This window comes from Ornithorhynchus anatinus, chromosome 6, assembly GCF_004115215.2.
Source record: "Ornithorhynchus anatinus isolate Pmale09 chromosome 6, mOrnAna1.pri.v4, whole genome shotgun sequence".
Lineage (NCBI taxonomy): Eukaryota > Metazoa > Chordata > Mammalia > Monotremata > Ornithorhynchidae > Ornithorhynchus > Ornithorhynchus anatinus.
Window position 1 is genome coordinate 51,243,489 of NC_041733.1, and position 11,670 is coordinate 51,255,158.

Here is an 11,670-nt window from a genome sequence, read left to right on the forward strand (position 1 = left end):
CGTAGGAGGGTCAGTAGCCGGCATGGCGGCCGGCGCTCGGGTTAATAGTTGGGATATTTGTTAAGCGCTTACTATGTGCCAAGCACCGTTCTGTGCACTAGGGTAGATACAAGCTAATCAGGTTGTCCCACGTAGGGCTCACAGTCTTAATCCTCGTTTTACAGATGAGGTAACTGAGGCACAGAGAAGTTAAGGTCCTCGCCCAGAGTCACACAGCCGACGAGTGGCGGAGCCGGGATTAGAACCCGCGTCCTCTGACTCCCAAGCCCGTGCCCTTTCCGCTGCATCCATCTGTCTGACGACGTGAACCCCCCTTGGGGGGATCAGGGCTGCCATATCCGTATGGTGGATTTTAGGAGACTCAACTAGGATAGTGGCCGTTGGACCTATCCAGCTACACGCCCGCCACCGTGAGCCTCCTCCCCGGGGCCGGGGCCGCCGTGTTCCGTCCATCCTTCCTCCGGACGCTCTGAGTCCCTTTCTCGGGCCAGGGCCGCCTTGTCCATCTGTCCATTTGAAACTGTGAGCCCCATCCCCGGGAACAGGGCTGCTGCATCCGTCCGTCCGACGCAGCAAAACCCCTTGGGGGGGTCACGGCCGCCACATCTGTCCAGCTGTCAGCCAGACACCGGGAGCCTTGGGGTGTGGCCCACGCAGTCCCTTGTATCCGAAGCTGTGAGCCCTCTTGCCGAGGGTAGGGCCACCCCATCCACCTGTCCGTCTGACACCGTGAGCCCCCTCCCCGACGGCGGGGCTGCCGCGCCAGTCTGTCCAGCCACTTGACACCTCAAGTCCCACCAATGGGATCGGGGCCGCCACGTCCATCTGTCTGACGCTGCGTGCCCCCCGTGGGTCAGGACCATCACGTCCGTCGGAAGTTGTGAACTCGTAGGAGGTGGGGACCACCGTGTCCGTCCACCTCTCGGACGCTACGAGGTCGGGGGTCGGGGCCGTCGCATCCGTCCGTCTCTTGGATGCTGCAAGCCCCCGTGGAGTCGGGGCTGCCGGGTCCCTCCGTCTGTCTCATTCCGTGAGCCCCCCGTGGGGTCACGGCCACCGTGGCCGTCCGTCTTTCAGATCCCGTGAGCCCCCTGGGGGGGCAGGGCTTCATCGTCTGCCCGTCTCATACGAGGGTGGGGACTGGAGAAGGGGAGGAGGAAGGAGCTCAGTTGGGGTATAACTCAGTCACTCAATCAAATCTATTGAGCACCTCTTGTGGATACAGCACCGTATTAAGCGCTTGGGAGAGTACGGTATGACAGAGTCGGTAGACCCGTTCCCCGACCGCAATTAGCGTACAGTGTAGAGTGGGAGACAGACGTTAAATAAATCACGGATAGGGACGTAAGTGCCGTTGGGCTGTGTGGGGTGAACAAAGGGAGCAAATCCAAGCGCAACGGCGACGCAGGAGGGAGCGGGAGAAGAGGAACCGAGGGCCTAGTCCCAGAATGCCTTTTGGAGGTGGGACTTCAATAAGGCTTTCAGTGCGGGGAGCGAGATCCTTCGTCAGGTAAGAAGAGGGAGGGAGCTCCAGGCCAGAGACAGGGCGTAGGAGAGAGGTCAACTGGAGATAGAGGAGATGGAGGTACAGGGAGTGGGTTGGCATCAGAGTGTAATGTGTGGGCTGGCTTGTAACATGCATTCCTTCATTCAGTAGTATTTATTGAGCGCTCACTATGTGCAGAGCACTGTACCAAGCGCTTGGAATGTACAATTCGGCAACAGATAGAGGCACTCCCTGCCCAGTGACGGGCTCACAGTCTAATCGGGGGAGACGGACGGACAAAAACAAGACAACCTAATCACGATAAATAGAATCAAGGGGATGTAGACCTCATTAACGAAATAAATAGGGTAATCAAAATATATACAAATGAGCACAGTGCCGAGGGGAGGGGAAGGGAGAGGGGGAGAGGCAGGGGAAGAGGGGGCTTAGCACGGGGGGGTGAAGCGGGGAAGGAGGAGGGAGCAGAGGGCGGAGGGGGAGCAGAAGGAGCAGAGGGGAAAGGGGTAGCTCAGTGTGGGAAGGCCTCTTGGAGGAGGTGAGCTCTCAAGGAAAGGCAGGCGGGGTTGTAATAGGAAACTCCCGCTTGCATGCAGTTTCCCAGTTCTCAGTACGGTATTCTGCTCGCAGCGAGTGCTTGAAAAATATTCTGATTATCGATTAGATGTCTTTGTTTCTCCACATCTGTTCAGGTTTGCCAAGGCAGTGACCGAGCCGGCCCGGCTCCCGTGCGGGACATCTGTGACAGCCACCCTCTGTGTGTGTGTCTCTCTCTGTCTGCCTTGACTCTCCCATCTCCCTGCGGTGTGATTGGCCCCGTAGGATGCTGGGGTTCTGGCTGAGGATGGCGAGGGCCTCTCAAGAGGGTCCTGGGGCCTGTGGGGTTGTAGGAGAGCAGACCCCCAGCCACTGGTTCAGCTGGGGGCTCTGCTCCGTCCAGGACAGGACCCCCTTGATGTTTCACTGGTGACCAGGCAGTGGGCGGGCCTCGACCCCTCCAAGGACGGAGGCCAGACGTTGCTTCTCCTCCTGGGCCCAGCTGGCGCCGGTGAGTGCTGAGCCCCAACCCGGAGCTTGGAGGTTGGATAATGTGAGGGTCTCTGGGTTCTTCCCCACTTTTAAGCTCAGATGAAACCCTTTGTCCCTCACGTCCCCCCTGCCCCGGTACGTCACTGGGCCGGCTGGACGTCCCTTCACGGTCCCGGTACCTCCCGTCCGCAGGGACGGTCGGTGGGAGCCCGGAGAGCCGATCGGAGGGGGACACGGAGGCGGCGCTGACCGTGGACGACACTGACCGGCGTCTGGCCACTTGGAAGTCTGCCATGATAAGGTGTGTATCCTCCCCCGTAGCATGGACCGGTCAGTGTCCCAGGCCCATCCCGTGCTGCCCGACTCCCCGGCCTGGGCTGCTCCTAATATTAATAATAATAATTATGGCCTTTGTTAAGAGCTTGCTATGTGCCGGGCAATCCCCATTTTACAGCTGAGGTAACTGAGGCATAGCGAAGTTAAGCGGTTTGCCCGAGTCGCACAGGAGATGAGTGGCGGATTCAGGATCGGAACCCCCGTCCCCTGGCTCCCCAGCCCGTTTCCACTAAGCCATGCTACTTCTCCTCCCCCTCTTATGAGACCACACCCACTACTTAGACCTAAATACTGTCTAACGGAGGTTAATACCACCGGTCACCTACCCTGCACCTCCAGCAAGAGCAGAAGAATATGAGGAAGGGGGTTTGACCGTTCCGAGTCCAGGCTGGCTCTGGAGTTAGGAGCCTGGGCTCGGGGCAGGGTTTTTGCCACTTCCAGATCTGACTGTGGGGCCGTGGAGAAGCCCAGAAAATTTTCTGGAGTTGAGTAGAACCCATCTTTGTTCAGCTGTACGGAGCCCCTTGCTCATCTACAGCTCCCGGACTTCAACCCGTCCTTGCCTAAAAGTGAGGACCCCAGTCCAGGAGGGTCCAGGAACAAGAACTGGGGTGGGTGTGAGAAAGAGAGAGTGACCCTAGAAGAATAGAGTGGGGACGGGGCCAGGACTCGAACCTGAGGAACAGATGGAGTTCAGTCCCCAGAGGCAGAAACCCCCGTCAGCTCTCACCCCTTACCCGGACCTAACAGCCCCCACTGGTAAAACGGGGCCTGGAGTAGGCTGGGGACCTGCTGAGGGGAGGTGGGAGCAGATTGGAATAATAATAATCTTGGTATTTGTGTGCTTACTATGTGAGAAGCAGTGTTCTGAGCATTGGGGTGAGAAGCAGAATGGGAAAAGAGCATAGACTTGGGAGCCAGAGAAGGTGGCTTCTAATCCTGGCTTTGTCACTTGTGTGCTGTGTGACCTTAGGCATGGCACTTAACTTCTCTGTGCTTCATTTACCTCATCTGTAAAATGGGGATGAAAACCGTGAGCCCCATGTGGGAAACCCTGATTACCTTGTATCTATCTCAGTGTTTAGAAGAGTGCTTGGCACATAGTGAGCGCTTAACAAATACCGTGATCATTATTATTATTATTCGATACGAGCTAATCAGGTTGGACACAGTCCCCATTTCGCATGAAGCCCTCGGTCTCGATCCCCATTTTACAGATGAGATAACTGGGGCCCAGAGAAGTTAAGTAACTTGACCGAGGTCACGCAGCAGACGAGTGGTGGTGCTCGGATCAGAACCCAGGTCCTTCAGACTCCTAGGCCTGTGCTCTCTCCACGAGGCCATGCTACTTCTCAAGGTTATCAGGCTCAGAGAATGTATTCCGTGTCCTCTTCCTCGTCCCCACCTCCACAAAGCAGGAAGATGATGGGGTAGAGAAGGAAAAGGGAAATGGCTGCTTATTATAATAATCATGACATTTAAACACTTACTACGTGCCAAGCACTGTCCTAAGAGCTGGGGTGGATTGGACACAGTCCCTGTTGCACGGGGGGCTCACAGTCTCAATAGCTGTTACCTGTCTGTTACCGATTTGTACATTCCAAGCACTTAGTACAGTGCTCTGCATATAGTAAGCGCTCAATAAATACTACTGAATGAATAGCCACTTTACAGAAGAGGTAACTGGCACAGAGAAGTGGAAGTGTAATGAGTCGCCCAAGGTCACACAGAGGACATGTGGCGGAATCGGGATCTCAACTCATGGCCTTTCGACTCCCAGCCCTTAATCTATCCGCTTCATCGTATCATTTTGCCTGCATTCCCTTTAGCCTGGAATTTAAACATCTGAAGGCAGGGATAACACTTTCTATCGCTACTGAACTTGACAGGGTTCTTGCCCTCAAGTGTTTCCAGTCACAGAGGAGATCACCCTAATGAGCCAATCTCTCCCCCAGGTGTGTCTCCAGGGAGACAAGAGGCTCCGTCCTTTGAAGACCTGGAGGATTCTGGCCCCCATCTGGCCCCGTATAAGAATCTGGAAGCCTGGGCCGCTCCAGTCCGGACAGAGCGCGGCTCCCCTTAGTCTGGGCCCGGTGAGTCAGGGGTGCCGGCTGTTTCGGCTGCTTCCCCCCTTTCCTGTTCTTTGGGGGCCCGGGAGAGCCGATGTTTACGATTTCGATGATGACGTTTATCGAGGTGGGGATATGTGCAATATGGACCTGGGTGGGCTTGAAGGGGCTGTGTGGGGGAGGGTGGGCTGGGGCAGGTTGTTTCTCTGATGAGTTGGTCCGGCTGGCCTGCGTGTTGACGCGGGGCTGGGCCCCGTACGCGTGGGGCGGAAGGTCAGGTCCGGAGGGGTGTCCCCTGTTGACGTTCGACCCTGACGTCCGTCACCGCGTGCGCGGAGGGGAATGAGGGATATCGGGGAGGGCTCGGAGGGTGGATTTGGGGGTGTCGCGGGGAAAGGGAGCCGAGGGAGAGGATGACGGCGCTTCGGGCTGTGGCTGAGGCCGTGGGCCCCGAGGACGGTGTTACACTGATTCCGTGGCTTGGTCTCGTGCTCAGGGAAGAGGAGGGAGCAGTTTCGGGATGAGAATCGGCTGGCAGGTTGTTGCTGTGGGGTGAACTGGTGCCATGGTGGCTTGGGGGTGCTTGGATGGGGGGGAAGGGGCAAAGGGGAGAGGATTGGGTGGGAGTCAAACGATTCACGGTATCGAGGGCTTCCTGTGTATAGAGCGCTGCACCAAGCAGTTGGGAGAGTACGACAGAATGAACAAGCCCGTGTCATGGAAATAACATGGTCGCTGGCGTGTCAGCCGTATGTGACTCGGGCTGGGCCCGCAGCTCGAGGCGTGGTCCCGGTGGCTGTTGGATGCCACCGGTCACTGCGGTGATGGTGACGCGGAGGGGTTTGACCACCCCGGGGAAGGGCCGGGGTAGGTGGAGTCCTGGGCCGGGTATGGTCTTGCGGATATCGCTCTTGGTTTCGATGACTGACCCTGGAGTCGAATCCGGCGTCTGAGGTCCAGGGGCGAGGTGGGCGGGGGGCCGTCGGGCTGCTTGAGGTGGGGAGCGTTCACAGGGTCAAGGATGGAAGGCTTTGAGTGAGGGCAGCGTCGCTCCCGGCTGGGGGAGTCTCCCGGATTTGGGGCTGGAGACTTCGGCTGGGTGGTTCGGTTGGGGGGGACGGGGCACCCTGGCAGAGGGCACCTGTGAGTGGGTTGTCTGTCAGCCGAGTCGGTCTCTTCCCGTCTCCCTCCCTCCGTCGGACCATCTCTCCGGTCCCAGCCTGCTGAAGCCGCGGGGACAGCCGCTCGTCGGGCAGCGGTGCCTGCCCGATCACTTCACCCTGTGAGCGTCTCCATCCCCAGAGTGCAGCCCGGGGCCCTGTGCCCGGGGCTGATTGGTGGGCGTGGCGGCGGGGCCCCGTGCCCGGGGCAGACGAGTGGGAGTTGGGGTGGGGTTCTGTGCCTCGGGTGTCCTGGTGGGAGGGAGCTACCTCTGCTGCAGTCATGTGACCGATGCCACGGTGCTTGGGCCGTGGAGTCAGCCCCCGCTCCCTCTGGGGCAGCAGTATTGGGAACCCCAGTGAGATTTCTCCTTCCTCCACCTCGGCCCCCATTCTTCTTCGCCCCTCGACTGGAGCCGTCTTTTGGTCGGTTACGTGTCTGCCGGTTCCTTTGTGTTATGCGTTCCCCAGTGGTCCGCGCGCAGTGAGGGCTCAGTGAACCCCATCGATTCCTTCCTTCCAAGCTAACTTTCTCAGTATCGCTCACCTCTTGAACCTGTGACTCAGTTTCTCCATGTGGCCTGGAACGCCCCACCCCTTTCAAATCAGACAGATGACAGCTTTGCCAAGCGAAGCCGTTCCTCTCTGGCCGATGTCTATCCACCTCACGCCAAGGATGTTCGGCTCTAAACCGTTGGCTCACGAGCGTGCAGTTGACGTGACAGTCTTTCCCGGACTCGCTCACCCGCTCCAGACTTTCCTCTCAACAGCTCTGGTGTCCTCCCTCCCCGCCTCCTCTCCGAAGTGGGCAGGACTGTGTTCTTGACTCAGAATGCTAGCGCGTAAGCTCCCTAAGAGCAGGAATCATCTGTAGTTCTCTTCCAAGTCTCTAATGATAATAATGATAATGATGGTATTAAAGTGCTTACTGTGTGTCGATCACTGTTCTGAGCCCTGGGGCAGATACAATCTATTCGGGTCGGATACATCCGTGCCCCTCCTGGGACTCAGTGTCCTAATCCCCATTTCGGAGTTGAGGCAACAGAGGCGCGGAGAAGGCAAGTGACTTGTCCAAGGTCACACGGCAAACTAGTGGCAGAGCCAGGATTAGAACCTAGGTCCCTCTGGCTCCCAGGCCCAGGCTCAGAGAGACCCGCAGCAGCGCCCCTCATCTTACCACCCAAATCCCATCCTCCCTTTGTCTCCCCATCAGTGTAGACGGCACCATTATCCTCCCTCTCTCGAAAGCCTGTAACCATGGCATTTTCCTACGCTCCTCTCTCGTTCTACCCACATATTCAATCTGCCGTCAGATTATTTGTTTCACTTCCCAACGTCCCTAAAAATCAACCTTACCTCCCCATCCAAACTGCTGCCTCGTTAATCCAAGCGTTTATCCTATCCCCCCCTTGATTACTGTAACATTCATTCATTCAGTCGTACTTACTGAGCACTTACTGTGTGCAGAGCACTGTACTAAGCGCTTGGAAAGTACAATTCGGCAACAGATGGAGACAATCCTTACCCAACCACGTGCTCATGGTCTAGAACGGGGAGACAGACAACGAAACAAACCAAGTAGACGGGCATCAATACCATCAAAATAAATAGAAGTATAGCTGTATACACATGATTAATAAAATAGACTAATAAATACGTACAAAATATACACAAGTGCTGTCGGGAGGGGAAAGGGGTAGAGCGGAGGGAGGGAATAGGGGCAATGGGGAGGGGAGGAAGAGGAGCAGAGGAAAAGGAGGTGCTCACTCTGAGGCCCCCTCGCTGACTTCCCAGCCTCCTGCCTCTCCTCACTCCATTCCACATTTCACTTTGCTGCCCAGACTATTTTTCTGAAAAAAACTATTCAGGCAACAGCACTTAAATACATACCGATAATCATTTTAATGCCTGCATCCCTCTCTAGGCTGTAAGCTCCTTGTGGGCAGAGATTGTGTCTAACAACTCTGTTGAACTGGACTCTCCCATTACAGTACTTCGCACGCGGTAAGCGCTCAACCGCTACCGTTGATTGATCGAGCCCCTTGCAGGCAGGGCTGCCTTGCGTGTCCGTGCATTTTACGCTTGCACCCCCCATGTAGGTGGGGCCGCCGCTCCAGGCTCTGTGACTCTGTGAGCCCCGACAGGGGCAGGGCCACCTTGTCCACCTGCCCGATTCTGTGCTCCCCCCCCAGGGGCCGGACCACCGTGTCCGTCTATCTGATTCTGCGAGTCCCCACGGGGGCGGGGCCGCCGTGTCCGTCTGACTGATTCTCTGAGCCTCCGTGGGCCGGGTTACCGTGACCTTTGAGCAGATTCTGTGAGCTCCCCTGGGTTCGAGGCTCCCGTGTCCACCAGTCTGATTCTGTGACCTCCCTCCACACCCCTCCCAAGGTAGGGCCTCCACGTCTGTCTGACGCTGGAAGCCGTGTCCAGAGGGGAAGACCCCGACTAATGTAAATTAATAAATTACAGATAGGTAAGTACGTAAGTGCTCTGGGGCTGGGGTTGGAGCGAATATCACGCCGATCAGTCCTGTTTATTGAGTGCTTACTGTGTGCAGAGCACACAGTACTTAGCATCTGGGAGAATGCAATATGACACTAAACAGACACATTCCCCGTCGACGATGAGTTTGCAGTCGAAGGGCACGATAGTTCAAAGGGTACATATCAGAGCGCATAAGCTGATGCGGGAGGAAGAGGGAGTTAAGGAGAAATGAGCTTAACCAGGGAAGGCTTTAGGGGTGAGGAGTGTGGTGATTTGGCATATACGGAAGGCGAGGAAGTTCCAGGTCAGAGGTAGGTGTTGTCAAGGGATCAGTGGGAAGATAGATGACACGAAGGCAGAGTGAGAAAGCCGCGGCTAGAGGAGCCTCGTCAGCTCTCTGGACTGCGAGGGTGCTCGGTAGAGGCCCGTGACCATTCATCCATTCAACAGTATTTATTGAGTGCTTACTGTGTGCAGAGCACTGTACTAAGCCCTTGGAATATACAATTCGGCAGCAGATAGAGACAATCCCCGCCCACTGACGGGCTTACAGTCTAATCGGGGGAGACAGACGGACAAAAACCGTGACACAGGTGTGTCCAGGCTGATCTGTCCAAGGGACAGGCCTTGTCCCTAGCCACAAGTTGGCCTGATGTGGTTGAGCCTGAGGTCTGCGTGTTTGGGCCTAGACGGGGAACTGGGAGCTAGCGCGGGCCCGATCCAGGTCGGAGATGAGATGTGCCGAGGGAGGGGGCTGGGAGGGGGGTGGCGGGGGGAGACCAGACGTATCGCAGGCCCCCCATATGTTTACCCAGCTGACCCGACCCTCTTGCGGGGCGTGTGAATGGCAGCCACCCTCTTCTCCGTCCGTCTCTCTGATCTTCTGGGCCTCAACTGTCTTCTCTCTCTGGTCTGAGTGGCTCTGCTGGGAGCTCAGGCCACAGGGCTCCCAAGAAGGGTCCTTCTGGCTGTGTTAGGTAGGAGAGCTGATCCCGGGTCACCAGTCCAACTGCCCCTTCTCGGGTTCGGGGAAGCAGCATGGCTCAGTGGAAAGAGCCCGGGCTTCGAAGTCAGAGGTCGTGGGTTCGACTCCAGGCTCTGCCACTTGTCGGCTGTGTGACTGTGGGCGAGTCACTTAACTTCTCTGGGCCTCAGTTACCTCATCTGTAAAATGGCGATTAAAACTGTGAGCCCCACATGGGACGATCTGATCACCCTGTATCCCCCCAGCGCTCAGATCAGTGCTTTGCACATAGTAAGCGCTTACCAAACACCACCTTTTTTTTTTTTCCAGGGTGAGACCAGCCATGCAAACAGTGACCAGATGGCAGACGGCCCCCAGCCCCAAAGCATTTATGTCCATATCCTTGATTTCCTTATTCGCATCTGTCTCCACCTCTAGATTGGAAGCTCATTGTGGGCAGGGAACATCTCTGTCGACCCTGTTATATTATTTGTTCGTTTTATGGTACTTGTTAATCGCTTACTCTGTCAGCCGGTCGTTCTAAGCGCTGGGGTAGCTACAGTCAGTTAGGTTGGATGGAGTCCCTGTCTCACGTGGAGTTCACATTCCAAAGTGGGAGGGAGACAGGCATTGAATCCCCATTGTACACTTGAAGAAACTGAGGCACAGAGAAGTGAAACGACTTGCCCAAGGTCACACTGCTAGCCCTTGGCAGAGCTGGAATTAAAACCCAGGTCTTCTGACGTCCCGGGACCTCGCTCTTTCCACTAGGCCACGTTGCGTCTGTATAATGTTACACTGTACTCTCCCGAGCACTTAGTAAATGAACATCGACGTGACCGGCTTAGGTCGAAGTTCGTTTTCTTCTAGACTCTGAGCCCGACGTTGGGTAGGGATTGCCCCTATCTGTTGCTGAATTGTACTTTCCAAGCACTCAGTACAGTGCTCTGCACACGGTAAGCGTTCAGTAAATACGACTGAAGGAATCGAGTGCCCCGCAAATACTAAGTGCTTAATACATATGAATGATCCTTTGCAGAGGGAGACTGCCTGAACAACTCACTGTCTTGGATCCTGGCTCTGGCTGTCCTCCCCACCCTTTTGCGGCCAGCCCCGAGGCCACGGGTGGGGAGAGGGGCTGGAGCAGGGGAGAGCTCTGACCCTTGTCACCCGAAATATTTTGTTCTCTGCCTGCCTCACGTGGCTAAGGCGGTCAGAAATGAAGCCAAGTAAAAACCTTGCCCAAGGTTCAGGCCGCAGTCCCGGACACCATCACCTCTTCTAATGCTACCGCGCCGTATTTCGCTTTGGAATCGGCAAGTCCTCCCTACGTGACGGAGCGGGAAACCGTTCAGCACCCATAGGTGCCTTCTCTCCGTCGGGAGGGCTCATCCCCCTCCCCAACCCCCTCCATCTCCTCTCGCTCGCTCCCCCTCCCCCGGAGCAGCTTCAAGCTACGCCGAGAAGGTGCGGACTCGCCGTAGATACCGTCTGAGCCAGGTTCGCTCAGCACGTGTGTCTCTCACCCACTGGTTGAGACGGTTTGGGGGTGAGAGGAGCGGCTAAGCAGGTGGTTACGTGCTCCTCAGCTGGGAGAGCCGGGACCCACCTGGGTCCAGAGGGTTGGGTGCGCGCTGGGCACGTGCGACCCGCTCGGGGGGGTGTGTGTGGCATCAGTCCTTCGGTCCCAGGTCCGGATCGGGTCTGCCCCTTCCCGGCACTCCGTTCCTCCCGTGGGCTGCTTTGGAGTTGAGCTGCTCACCCTGGCTCCTTGGGGCAGCTTGCCTCCTTGGCTGTCCCTTAGCAGCCCCCAGAGTGAGGGGTCACGGGAGCCAGGGGGGACCCTCCCCGATCACAACCGTGCCTTGCGATCGCATCGTCTGTCTCGCCGTGCTCGAGGAAACGCTGTGTTTGAGCTTGTGTTCTTTCCTCCAGCAGAGGCCTCCCTCGCTCCGAGCGCCGGTCGGCAACTCTCCCAGACTCCTTCGCTGTGGCTCGCGGGCAGAGGCGGCTCCGAGCTCTCTTGGAAGGAAGCCTTCCCGGCCTCGACCTTGTTCTCGAGCTGGGTGGAGCGGGGGGGGGGGGGGGGGGAGGCGTAATCTCCTCGGCCGGAATCCTCGC